Below are 14253 nucleotides of genomic sequence, written 5' to 3' on the forward strand. Positions count from 1 at the left end.
ATGTTTCCTGATATGGGTCCTTGCCATAACAGTTTCACTATGTTGTGAGACAATGCATGTACTTTTCAGACATTGCATAACTTACTGTGGCAAATAGCAATGGCATAAAGGCCATTGCAGGATGCAGGAGGCACACTTATGTTCAGTAAAGATGGCATGTGTACCATGCCTTAGGTACAAAACAGAATTGTTCCTAAGCATACTATGTACCTACATTGTCATATCTAGATATGCAAAGGTGGTGCAATTGCAATGTGCAACAACTGCCATGCCTTTGTACTTTAACCCTAGCAGATCTGAAATGATAGATACTATGAATGTGCATGCTCACTCTAAGTTGCAAGATGAATTTAGGGTGTAGAAGCTGCTACCTTTGATGTTGTGAAAATAATAATGTCTCATGATGTTTTGACCTGTTACTAGTCACCCTTTACCTGACCCCCAGAGCAGTTGAGGAAACACCACCATAGGAAGGAGGGCTACCTGCACATTCAAAGAGTCGCAAAGGCTCACAGGGTGATGAGGAATGAGGAAAAGGCTCTTAAAAAATGGAAGTTCTTCCCTCAGGGACCACAGACCTTGAACACTAGAAGCAAAGAAAAACATGGTCAGGCAGGCCAAGGTACCTCCAAGGCATCGGTACCCAGCACCTCCACCAGCATGCCCTCACAACCACCTGTCTCTGCACTTCAGCCCACAGGAGAAGATAGCTCATTTGAGCAAGAAATAAAGAAGGATCTGTCGGACCTAAAGTTGAGGGTGGCGGTGCTTGAGCACAAGATGAATCAGGCAATTACATTGCTCCAGAAAGTGAAACAGGTGCTGACAAGACCTTAGTCAAGTTAGCCACAGGAAGCCTTTCATCCCCTTTTCCCAGTACATAGTTTTAATATTGATCTTAATTGTTTTATAGCTTAGTTTAGGTTAGTTAGTATAGTTATAGTGTAGGGTTTAATGGTTTTAAGGTTTTTGTAGAGGTCGGAACAATTTTAGTGGGTAGGGGTACTTTGTGTTTCTTTGGTGTGGTTGTTGATGTGTTTTATATGTACTAAATAAAAACAACAAACAAAAAAAATACCAAATAAAAAAAATCCCCAAAATGATATGATTGTTGCTGATTCTATGTGTAGTTAGTTAAATTTTAGGTGTAGTTTCTGTTGTCCTTGTGTGAAGACGTGTCTTAAGGAGGGTGGGGGATTGATCTTTATCATGACAAGATAAATGTGTAAAGTAAGCTAAGTTAAGTTAAGTTAGTTTTTGGTAGTATGTAGGAAGAAAACAGTCTTTACAATGAAGGCTTATTCATGCAAGCATTTACACCTAAGGCTCTATCACGCAGGCGTCTTTAAGACGCATGCCTTTGGAATGCAGGGTTTCATAGTAAAGCCATGAATGGTAAAGGCATATTCATGGTAAAAATACTCCAAATTCATGGGCTCCTTTCACCGAGCATCGTGTTTGGTTTCACTGTAAACAATAAGGGATATTGTATTTTTTAAAACCGTGATTTACAAAGTACAATGTGGCGACTGACCCCAGTGTATATTTATTCCTGTAAAAAGTGAATGACAAACTTTTTATAGTTTGTACCTATTACACTGTCTAAGTTGGGAAGTGTACACCCTCTACTCGGGATGGATCTCATCGACGAGATGATGTGAACTCACCCATACATTCTAAACTTCACCAATAAATGTCCATTTTATTGCATCTCCTTGGTAAAATCAACTGAAAGTTCCAAAAGTGACGCTCAGTGAAAGGAGTCCATGGATCCTAAGCATTAACTTATAATGAATGAGTGAACTGTTGGTAAGATGACAAATAACAGAGCCAAGTTTGCTTTGAGAGGACATGAGCCAGTTAAAGTGAAAGTATTGCAAAGAACATACAGTGAAACCAATTGCGACTCTACGTGAAAGGCGTCAACTAATTTGAAAAACATTTACCATGCATATGCCTTTACCAAGCAAGCCTTTACAATTACATTTCCATTGTAAAGGCATCATGCTAGAGGCATATGCATGGAAAATATTTTCAACCTAAAGGCATGCGTACTAAAGACACATGAGTTGTAATGAGAGAGTTATTCCATCATACAACCCTATGTAGGATAAGCTAGTGTAGGTTAGGTTAAATTAGTTAGTGTACGTTAATGTAGGGTAGGTAGTTTTAGGTATTTTGATTTTTCAGTTGACATTAAATGTCATTGTTAACAACATACAGGTAAGCATCATGATTTACAGTGTGGGAGTTAGCATATATGTTCAGGTAATGTGTGAATAGGTGTTTTACCTAAGAAGAGGAATCTGTCAGGTTGGCCTTGGCTTTACCTTATCTATCTAGAAATTGTTGAGCAGTGCACGTGGCAATCATGATGGAAATGTTACACATTGCAACACATGTATTTACAAACAATTTATCTGTGTGAGTATGTTATGCTATTCTAACACATACAATTACGGGGGACCCTAGGGCTAATTTAGTGACCGTGCTCTGGATACACGCCCTTCCAAACATTTACAACAACAAGAGTACCAGAGGGTCAAGATAGTAACAAGGGATATTTGGATAACGGCTGAGAATTAGTACCACTAGCTATATCCCAACTCTTCTTTATAAGATAAGAATAAGCCAATCAAGTGTATGGTCTTGCTGAAACATGTTGACCATGTTCCACTACTAGACAGTTTATAAATTTTCTCTGTCTTGGCTATTTTTAATGTTGGCATTGGAAGCTATATCCGATTAAAAATAGTTTTCGGCTTCCTAAACCAATTTTATCTACGTTTTTCTCATTTTTTGGTAGCACAGTTTTTCTGCACTGCACATTAGTTTGTTACCACATTAGCCACTCCACTCATATATATATACAACCAACTACTCCTGACGAAAAGTGACCCCACACTGCCCACAGGAGGGACCGTTTATCATCTATTAGGCCCTTTTCTGATTGTTATAAGGCAGTTTTGTTGTGTGGGTCCCTAGAACCCCAAATGATGAACGGCGGTTTCGAGTGGTGACTGATGGGTGTTCAAGACCATACACTTGATTGGCTTATTCTTATCTTATAAAGAAGAGTTGGGATATAGCTAGTGGTACTAATTCTCAGCCATTATCCAAATATCCCTTGTTACTATCTTGACCCTCTGGTACTCTTGTTGTTGTAAATGTTTGGAAGGGCGTGTATCCAGAGCACGGTCACTAAATTAGCCCTAGGGTCCCCCGTAATTGTATGTGTTAGAATTGTATTTGAGCAGTCGCCTGACTGCGGACCCATACTATCTAGTGTACGGATCTCAATAGGCTGTACGCAATCCACCTTTAATCTGGGTGGGTTTATCTGCTCTTTGAGTGTTATCACACAGTATTCTCCTTGGCACCTTTTTGCTCATTCGCTCAAATAACTCCTTCCATCACCTAATCATGGCTGACAGCCATGGCCTTTCATTTGACAATGAGGACCTCCAGTCAGCTTTAGCGACATTCCCGATTTATTGGACGTTGCACCTGTGGCGGTTGCAACCAATGAAGAGGAATGGGGCAAGCTTCTGGGCCTCAAAAAATCCATGACTAGGACGGCATTACACGGTACCATCATGGCCCAATATTTACGCAATAACTGTGCCCCCACTGGACTTATTGTCACCAATGCCCCAAGGTTATTCCTCAAAGACAAGGAATTTCTAAAGAGCTGGGCACTGATCGCTTGGCGGTGCACAAGAGATTGGCTAATCCTGATTATTAAGACCTCAAAATTGGCAGCAGATGCCATTCTTGTTGAAATTCAAATCACTGAGTCTAAAATTAAAGCCACCCTTTCCAATAAGGTTTTCCAAAAGAATAAAGATGAGTCTGATAAAAGCAATAGTGACTATAAGGAACATACTCTATTTACCAAAATGGAGAAATTCAGGAAAGATTTGGACAAATTTTAATTTGAGCGAATTTACCCATATACCAGTGAGTCATATATTCCACCCATCTTTAATCCAAACAACCACAAAACCAGTTCAAGTTATGGTACCTCTGGTTCAGATGGCAGCACCTCTGGGAGTGACTCTGAAAGCGACTACCAAGCAAGGTGTGGTAGGGGTCGCGGAAAGAAGAACTTCAATCAGTCCTGGAGAGGGAATCAACAAAATCAAGGACAACAATGGTGGCCACCAAATCCTTGGCAGTATGGAGGTCCGGTTTTCTTTCCCAACCAACAAGGTCCTTTCCATCCACCGATGGGCCCCTTTCCACCTAACTATCCATCTAATCTCCCTACTAATTTCAATGGACAGCCTTTTTTAGGGCATGGCCACGGCAGATCACGGGGCAGGAGGAGAGGTCACCCTCAAATACAACCTCAAGTACAATTTAGCCCCCCAACAACATCGAGTTCGACCAGGAACCTACGGAGCACGTCAGCCAAGAACAAAGAACAGAACAACACGGAGGGGGCATCGTAATCAACCTGAGTAGACACATTTTGACTCAGACTGAACAAGCAGCCTTGAACAAAGGACTTGGCTTTGTTCCGACACATCGGAACGAACATTTTGAGACTCGACTAGAACTGGCTAGATTCATCAGGAAAGTGAGATTACACTTCTTTTTCGCTGATAAACAGGGATCAGAACAGTACGATCAAGTGACTAACACAGGCTTAAAACAAAAATCGACGTTTAATCCACCCACTCATCTTATGCCGGCCCATGTGTTGGCCTTTGAACAAGCTATTGAAAGCGACATAGAGGAAATGTGCAGACAGGACAATAGAATGTTCTGCAACCTCCCAAAAGCCGAACATCAGGCTCTCAAATCATTATCTGCAGACAATTCTATAACTATTAAACCGGCTGATAAGGGTGGGGCCACTGTCCTCCTTGACACAGAGACCTATCGAGCCGAGTGTTTGCGACAACTGAGCGATAGAAGATCATACCGCTTGTTGGATTATGATCCGACTATGGAACTACAAGGAACAATTTGGAACATGACTGAGGAGGCTCTAGCTGAGGGCTGGGTGACTGAGTCCGAGGCTATGTTCTTAAATACAGAACATCCGGTGACACCTTATTTTTATATTTTACCGAAGGTGCATAAGGAACAACGCCCTCCGCCTGGAAGACCGATTATTTCAGGCATCGGTTCGATTCTGGAACCATTGTCGACATTCGTAGACTACTTCTTACGTCCAATGGTCCAGAAGATGCCCACATACTTGAAAGATACCACCGACGTTTTACGTCTAATGCCAGATCTGGACTTTATTGCCACGACCGACCTTTTGGTCTCATTCGATGTGGAGGCCCTATATACCTCTATAGCGCAGGATGAAACCCTGGAAGTCATCCATTCCCTGCTGGATACCAACGAGATGGACACTATCACACCAGTACACTTTATTATGGCCTGTGCCACTTTGGCCATGAAAAAGAACTTTTTCAAGTTCGAGGGAAATACATACTTGCAAGTGTCAGGTACCAGCATGGGGAGCGTTTATGCCCCCAGCCTGGCAAATTTGTATGTACATTCCTTCGAGCAACAACACATCTTGAATGAGTCCAACCCTTGCATTGACCAGATAAAAACCTGGAAACGATATATTGACGATATATTGGTGGTATGGCGGGGCTCAAGATCTAGCTGCCAGGATTTTCTTGGATGGATGAATAGCAGAAATGCTTTCCTGCGTTTCACCATAGAGATTGGTGGAAACAGTTTGGCTTTTCTCGACCTTCTGATCAAGGCTACTGCTAACGGTTTACAGTCTGAACTGTACAGAAAGCCCATTTCTAGGAACTCCCTTTTGATGTACGACAGTCACCATCCCAAGTCATTACGGGATAACTTGCCGTTTGGGCAATTTTTACGTGTTCAAAGAAACTGTTCCACCAGTCTGGCCTTCAAAGCTCATTCTGCCGCTCTCAATAACCAGCTTGTGGAGAGGAAATATCCTCCCCGCCTGATACGCCGTGCTATGAAACGGGCGAGCAACAACAATCGAGCAGCACTACTGGAACCGTCCCCTCCAAAGGAACCCTTGGAAAGGCTCACGTTTGTACATACCTTTGGCACATTATCCAATAACATCAAAAAGGCTGTGAAGAGACGTTGGCCTATTTTAAATTCAGGACCTCAATCTATTCAACAGCCGCTGTTTGCCTTTAAAAGAGGACCTAATCTAAGGGACAGGATGGTCCACACCAGACCACGAGAAGAAGCACCCAGGTTGGTAGGCACTCTGTGGGACTTGCCTCCAGTGTCTGGCCACCATCCATGTGGTACCTGTCAATCGTGTGCACAGACTTCTAAAACCACTGAAATTGACATCGGCACTTCCAGGCCATGGAGACAAATAAAATTCACCAACTGTAACAGTGATAAACTGATTTATCTGATCACCTGCCCCTGCAGACTCAGATACGTGGAGATGACAACCTGTAAAATCAAGGTGAGGCTGTCTGAACACAGGAGTACCATCAACTGCAAACGACAGGCGACAAAACTCACTACCCATTTCATTAACTTAAATCACTCACCCACTTCTTTCCAATGGACGGTTCTAGAGAAACCGTTTATTCCATCACATGTGACCAATGTGAGTAATTTTCTGTTGGTGAAGGAACAAAAATGGGTGCTGAAACTTGGCACCGACCGTACAGGGCTCAATGATGACATACCTTGGTCCTCTCTGTGAGGTTAGAACTCTGCCAGCTGAAGCTATGTCATTCCCATAGCTAATGTTCTGTTTGTATGACCCAACGGGTCGTAATTAGGAATATTACATTTTACATTTTACATACTTAATATAGTGTCACTGACCAGGGGGCAATTTTTGTTCCTGTCTGGTGAACTAAGGCTGCACAGTGTCAAATATTTACAGTAGGAAAGGGGCACACAACACTCCATAGTCTAGTCGGGTCCGTCCTGGTACCTTGCCGATATGTGTTTACTAACCTCACTATGACTACTAGGCACCGGGATAGGACTGGTCACTGTATCGAGTGCCTAACCAATCACAGCACTCGGTACTTGGCCGGCGTAGATACGACCTATAGCGGGGCCTGGTTGTCTATCACGTGGGATACTCGGCCTATCCGAGGCAGTCTAACTTAAACCCATTCCCAGCAAGCCGGCGCTACCTCCCCAGACGGCACAGATGCCGCGTTGGAGTACCGACGGAGAGGTAGGGTTATGTTTAATATTCTAGCGCATTAGTTTCAAGCGTGTAGGTGCCTTAGACACACTATTGAATCATCGGAGGGAGGCAAGAGGGGCCTGGTCCATTTATGGTGTCGATGTAAGATCGGTCGAGCTATGACGACATCGCTCTTCTTAGTGATGTTAGGGTGTCGGGTGCTTTTCAGGCTCACTATACGGTTATTGGAATGTTCTTGAAGAACCGATAAAGGCAGAACAATATCGCTCTTCCTAGTGGGTTAAGTCCATACAAACGAGGAGGGTCATGTGATTTTGATAACAGACCTCAGCTATAGAAAAACATACTGATTTCATCTTTGCAGTTTCATTTTATGAAATGCATTAGTAGAACCCTCTTGGGAGCAGTACCTTGCAAATAGACGTTTTTTACATGATAAACAGAAGGTAGTGATATTCACCATCTTTTAACGGAGACTATGAGATTGAGCAAATTCCATGCTGTGTTATAATACGTTTGTGGTGAGTGATCCTTTCTGTGTTTATTCACCTCAACAGAGCGGTGCTTCACTTATGTCCTGAGCCGCAGCCAGGTGGGGTGAGGTCTGCACATCTTACACATCGGGTAAGATAGACTATATGAAATTTGAAAATCTTCAAGTTCTGTGTAAACTAGGAGACACTAGTACATACAGTGCAATCGGCCTCATTATTTTACAGGCCTTATTGATGATGAAGTTTACTCATGACAATGTGGACAAGGATGTTTGGAGACAGGTTGTGTGTGATATACTCATGCTATTCTTTTGACTCTTTTAGTGAACAACCGAATCTGTAAGAAGATACGGAAGAGTGCACCTAGGAGGTCCAGGTGACTTGTATACCAGTATCTGAGTTGTTTCACTTTTTTAGAACAATGTTTCTTTTTATTTGGTTCACACTTTGGTTTTGTTTGCAGTAGCAGTAGTCGTTTTGATAAGGTCCTGAAGAAAGCAAGGCCACATGGCCGTTATTTGCTGAAACATGTTGACCAAGTTCCACTACTAGACAGTTTATAAATTTTCTCTGTCTTGGCTATTTTTAATGTTGGCATTGGAAGCTATATCCGATTAAAAATAGTTTTCGGCTTCCTAAACCAATTTTATCTACGTTTTTCTCATTTTTTGGTATCACAGTTTTTCTGCACTGCACATTAGTTTGTTACCCCATTAGCCACTCCACTCATATATATATACAACCAACTACTCCTGACGAAAAGTGACCCCACACTGCCCACAGGAGGGACCGTTTATCATCTATTAGGCCCTTTTCTGATTGTTATCAGGCAGTTTTGTTGTGTGGGTCCCTAGAACCCCAAATGATGAAGGGCGGTTTCGAGTGGTGACTGATGGGTGTTCAAGACCATACACTTGATTGGCTTATTCTTATCTTATAAAGAAGAGTTGGGATATAGCTAGTGGTACTAATTCTCAGCCGTTATCCAAATATCTCTTGTTACTATCTTGACCCTCTGGTACTCTTGTTGTTGTAAATGAGTATGTTATGCGACATGCTTTGGTGGGATGTTGTGATCGAAACATTCACCCAAATTGTAGGTTTTTGGACTTGCACATTAATGGACGCATCATACACACACACACACTTGGAGTATTTACTTGTCAGCCCACTGTTGTTTCCTTGCTAGGATCCATGGGTAGATGTGGCACTTGTGGTGTGACTTTATTCACCATGAACATTGACTGCATGACACCTGTTGCACTTCATGCTTGCAACCTTGATTAGACACTTACTAGTCAACACACACATATGGTTTGCCAAATATGTTTCACTCTCACTGTCTAGCATTGTCATTGACTCAAACAACATATGTCCCTTTGGAAAGTAGTTGGTGTCTGAGCCTCACAGAATGCACAATGGCCAATTTGGTCCAGACACCAACAGACATACAACACACAGGTAGTACTAAGTGCAATTATTTATGTGTGCAAATCATGATGCTGCTCAGAGGTACAGTTCATAGGACAATAAACCCAAAAGATGTACTGAGACAGTGGATGTACAGACAGAGTCCATAGGGGTAACATGTCACGGGACATGTGCAGAAGAGGAGTGCTTCAGTGAGGAGGATGACCACAATGTCATTAATGAGGACAGGCCAAGTTGACGGTCCACAAACGGTCCAGAACCTGTTTCCTCCTGAGGCGAAAAGCCGGGAGTTTGTTTGCTCATTTTTAAAGCTTTATGTCACCACTTACTTGTTGTTTTTAAACGCACTCTTCTCCTGGCACCACAGAACTTTGTTTAAAAAACACTCAGCACAGCGGATTTTAGCGCTGGCTGTGGAATCGAGTTTCCCTAACTATTCTCACCGCCATTGACAGCGAGACGCGAGGCCACGCCCACTCGAGGCCACTCCCCCCGCCTCGCTCTGCTTAAAAACGCTGAATACTAGCGTCTTCAGTCAGAACCTGTTTCCTCCTGAGGCGGAAAGCCGGGAGTTTGTTTGCTCATTTTTAAAGCTTTATGTCACCACTTACTTGTTGTTTTTAAATGCACTCTTCTCCTGGCACCACAGAACTTTGTTTAAAAAACACTCAGCACAGCGGATTTTAGCGCTGGCTGTGGAATCGAGTTTCCCTAACTATTCTCGCCGCCATTGACAGCGAGACGCGAGGCCATGCCCACTCGAGGCCACGCCCCCCGCCTCGCTCTGCTTAAAAACGCTGAATACTAGCGTCTTCAGTCAGAACCTGTTTCCTCCTGAGGCGAAAAGCCGGGAGTTTGTTTGCTCATTTTTAAAGCTTTATGTCACCACTTACTTGTTGTTTTTAAACGCACTCTTCTCCTGGCACCACAGAACTTTGTTTAAAAACACTCATCACAGCGGATTTTAGCGCTGGCTGTGGAATCGAGTTTCCCTAACTATTCTCGCCGCCATTGACAGCGAGACGCGAGGCCACGCCCACTCAAGGCCACGCCCCCCGCCTTCCTCCCTCTCTTGATAGTATGTGCTTACACCGTACGCGCAGCGGACGGGCGCAGCGGGCGCGCCGTTTGCGCGCCGAAGGCGCACCTAAGGCAAGCCCGTCTGCGCCAGTCATCGCCAAGACATCGCCTCTCGCCTGTCCCCCTGCTCATTTATCTAGAGACAACCACAGATACGACAGGGAAGATCTCCTTGCACTGAACCTGACCCAGAGATGTAACAATGCAGTCGGTTGCCTCGGACATACTGGCCTTCAATGTAAGTCATGTAATTTTGTCACTACAGAACCCTGTTTGTCTGGATATAAAGTTAGGGTGCCCAAACACACCCCTCTTACGATCCTCCAGTTAAATGTCAGGTCTCTTGTAAAACAGTTTTCCGGAAGTTAACTCTCTCCTTACTGACGAGAATCCGGATATTCTCTTTCTATGTGAGACTTGGCTTCAGGACGATCTGACTAGTATCCCAGGCCTTACCTTGCCAGAAGGCTACTGCATGAAGTCTATCAATAGAGACACCAGGGGAGGGGGCATAGCTGTCATATTCCGATCACTATTTACCTGTTCTTTCTTGAATGAAGGCATCAAGGGATGCGAAAGTGCCCGCTTCAAAATCATCACAGGCCCTCACTTCTCCCTCTCCGGGCTCTACATCTATCATCCACCGGGTCCCCCATCTAGGTTCATTGAAGCACTCTTAGAGGCAGCCCATGCTCTAACAGTAACTTCACCCAACTTCACTATTTTAGGAGATCTCAACCTCCATTTTGATTCTACCCTAGATTCCACTGTTAAAAATCTTCTGGCGGACTTTGCCGCCCTTCAGCTAATTCCACTTATTCACACTCCTACTCACTCCGCTGGTCACCTACTAGACCCTGTCTTCACTAACATCTTGGAGGTCAGGGCCGACCACTTTCTCATTAGACTCATTATAATGGTAAAAGAACTGCCCAAGAAAGAAATGCCTATCCCTCGCTTTAAGAGACCATGGCACAGATTACATTCTGCCGACCTTCTCACCACTTTGGGAGAATATCGCCATAATGACAACAAGGACATTAATCTGTCCTACGCGGCATTCCAGAATTGGATTACTGGGGGACTTGACACCCTTATTCCTGCCAACTGGACTAGGGGACGCGGCTCCCCTAGTAACCCTTGGTATAATGATAACTTAAAAACTATGCGGAAGGAGTGTAAAGTGGCGGAGCGGAAGTGGAGGAAAGAGTACAAGGATATGGATAAAGCGTCCTATTTGTCCAAACTGAAACTATACCACAAAGCTATACGCGCTGCACGTGCGTCTTTCTACGCCAAAGAAATTAGCCTTAGCTCTAACCCTACTAAAACCATTTTCAAAATAGTGCCAAAAAACGCAAAATTGTGGCAACACAGCTTCGTTTATCACCTCCACTCAACGGTGTGAAGATCTTGCCGCTTTTTTTGTAGATAAGGTGAGGAAAATCTATAGTGCCTTTCCACAGGTTTCACTCGATCCTACGACCCCCTCTAACAACCCATTTGTCATCGACACGAAGCTGTCGAACATACCGGCGATTTCGTATGATGATCTAGCCAAACTCTGCAAAAAGGTCAAGTCCGGCTCTCCTAACGATCCCATGAGACCAGCTCAATTTCTTGAGTCCTTGGATTTCTTTCTCCCTTCCCTTGCTACACTACTCAATCTCTCCTTTTCCTCGGCTGTTGTTCCTTGCTGCTGGAAACAGGCATGGGTCACTCCCATTATTAAAAAGCCCACTCTGGATCCCACTAAACTGGAAAATTTCAGACCCATCTCGCTGCTCCCATGGGTAACCAAGCTAGCTGAAGCCCACGCTAACAACGTTCTGTCCCACCACATGGCCACGTATAACATCTTGGACCCTTCCCAGAATGGGTTCAGACCTGGCCACAGCACCGAGTCTGCCCTTCTAGCTACCACCGAACACCTCCGTAGGATACTGGATGCCGGTCAGAGTGCTGCGCTGATTCTGCTTGACCTCAGCGCAGCCTTTGACACGGTGTCCCACAGCATTCTGCTAAGACGCCTTAAGGCCATTGGGATTTGTGGTCTCGCACTTGGCTGGTTTCGTTCTTTCCTGATGGATAGATCCTTCCGAGTCTCAGCTCCTCCGTTTATCTCCCGGTCCCATTCCATCGGACAGGGAGTTCCCCAGGGCTCCGCACTCAGCCCGTCCCTTTTTAATCTTTATGTTCAGCCTCTAGCTGCAGTAGCCAAAAAGTGGGACCTCACGCTGGTGTCGTACGCTGACGACACACAGCTAGTTATCACTCTTACTGAGGGCCCTTCGAACTCGGCTACAAGATTTAGGGATGGCCTGGCGGCAGTCGCCCAGTGGATGACGGACAACTGTCTCCAGCTGAACGCAGGAAAAACGGAGGCGCTACTCCTTGGAAGGAACTCCAGTCTCTGGAGGGACCACTGGTGGCCTCCGGTGCTGGGCCCAATCCCGTCCCCAAAAACCCTGGTGAAAAACTTGGGTGTGTGGCTCGATCCATCGCTCAGCTTTCAATCCCACACAAAGAAAGTGGCAGCTACCTGTGTGGGCTTGCTGAGGAGCCTCAACCCAATTCTTGGATTCTTTGATTCAAACACACGCCAACTGATTATCCAATCCACTATACTATCCAGGTTGGATTACGCTAGTGTTTTATTCTTGGGCGCTAATAAAGCGGAGATAGCCCGCCTGCAACGGGTCCAAAACTCAGCTGCACAGGCTGTGGTGGGCCTTCCTCGCAGCTGCTCCGCCAGAGCTACCATCTAAAGACTTCACTGGCTCCCCATTGAATCCAGAATTAAATTTAAGACCCTCACCATTGCTTTTAAAATTCTTAAAGCTGACTGCCCTGAACTGCTACGTCCTCTCCTAGAACCCTATATCCCTCAGCGCGCTCTGCGCTCTTTAGGCCAACATCTGGTGATTGTCCCCCGAACGAAACTGTGTCGGGTTGGAGGTCGCTCCTTCAGAGTTCTAGGGGCTAAGTTTTGGAACTCCCTCCCACCTTTTATTCGCTCCATCAACAGTCTGTCCGCCTTCAGAAAGGCAATTAAAACTCACTTGTTCCCACTTTGCTAGGCCGTGTCCCCAGTTCCCTTTTCTCCTTAGCAGGTTTACAAGGTTCCCTAGCGCCGGGACGCCTCTTTGCCGGGGCAGCTGTTTGTGCTTCACCAAAATAAACATAACATAACATAACATGGTTAAAGTGAACAGGGCAAAAGCAAAATGAGGACAATGGCAGCTGATTTTCCGTGGCATATTAATAAGCAAAGGGCAAAAGAGAAACTGGGTATGTGGCACAGATGAATGCTACCAGACACTTTTTTGTTGGACGTAGGTGCAGTCCACATCTTTTTCCTCTGATGTATGCAGTGTCTCTCGTGAGGGGGGTGTTGTGGGTGCGGCAGTCAAGGGAGGCACACACACATCAGATGAGGAGGATGCGGACCCTGTGCCTGCGGCAGCATTCATCTTTGCCAACACATGAGGTAGCACAGCAGTGGGAAGGATCTGCTAGTTTTGCAAAACACCAGAAATGTAAGGTGGTAGGCAGCATTGACAGTAAAGTTGAAGTCCTGCTTCTGCTCCATGGACTCCAAGATGTTTTTTATTGCCCATAGTTGGTTGGCCTCCTCCCTGGTGCTACCTTAGCAGGGCATTTGTTCATGCCTCATGACATCAGCGATTTGAGCCAGGGACAGATGCAGGCCACAGAGCAGAGAGTAGCTGCCTCTGATTGCCACACTGAGTCACCCAAGGACTCCCTGTAGGGTGGCTGCAGTATTTTGGGTCCTCAGAGTCCAGGGCTCTGGGTGGGATGGCAGGTGGTGCCTGTTGATTGGTAGGCGAGGGATATGGAGACCCGATGATGCTTTGCCGCCCCGTGTCCAGTGATGGTGTCCCGATGAAGTCCAGGAGTTTTTACAGTGTGTCCTGGTCAGTGGTTTGCAGGTTGTCATCCCCATCATCACTGAAGTCTGAGACAGAGTGCTGGCCAAGAGGTGAGGGTTCATCCTCTGCAATGAGATGGAGAAATGCTGTTGCTGATCTCTCTTAGATGTTGACACATCAGTAATGCAGTTGACAATCAAGGTTC

The 14253-nt window shown here is 45.1% G+C and overlaps 1 protein-coding gene across 2 annotated transcripts in view; it reads right to left on the bottom strand.

Moving 5' to 3' along the window:
• Positions 1–14253, bottom strand: part of LOC144823936 (sperm-specific sodium:proton exchanger-like) — an 8804346-nt gene that overhangs the window by 3959624 nt on the left and 4830469 nt on the right. The gene's annotated exons all lie outside the window — the stretch shown is intronic.

This window comes from Lissotriton helveticus, chromosome 3_1, assembly GCF_964261635.1.
Source record: "Lissotriton helveticus chromosome 3_1, aLisHel1.1, whole genome shotgun sequence".
In the NCBI taxonomy this organism is placed as follows: domain Eukaryota; kingdom Metazoa; phylum Chordata; class Amphibia; order Caudata; family Salamandridae; genus Lissotriton; species Lissotriton helveticus.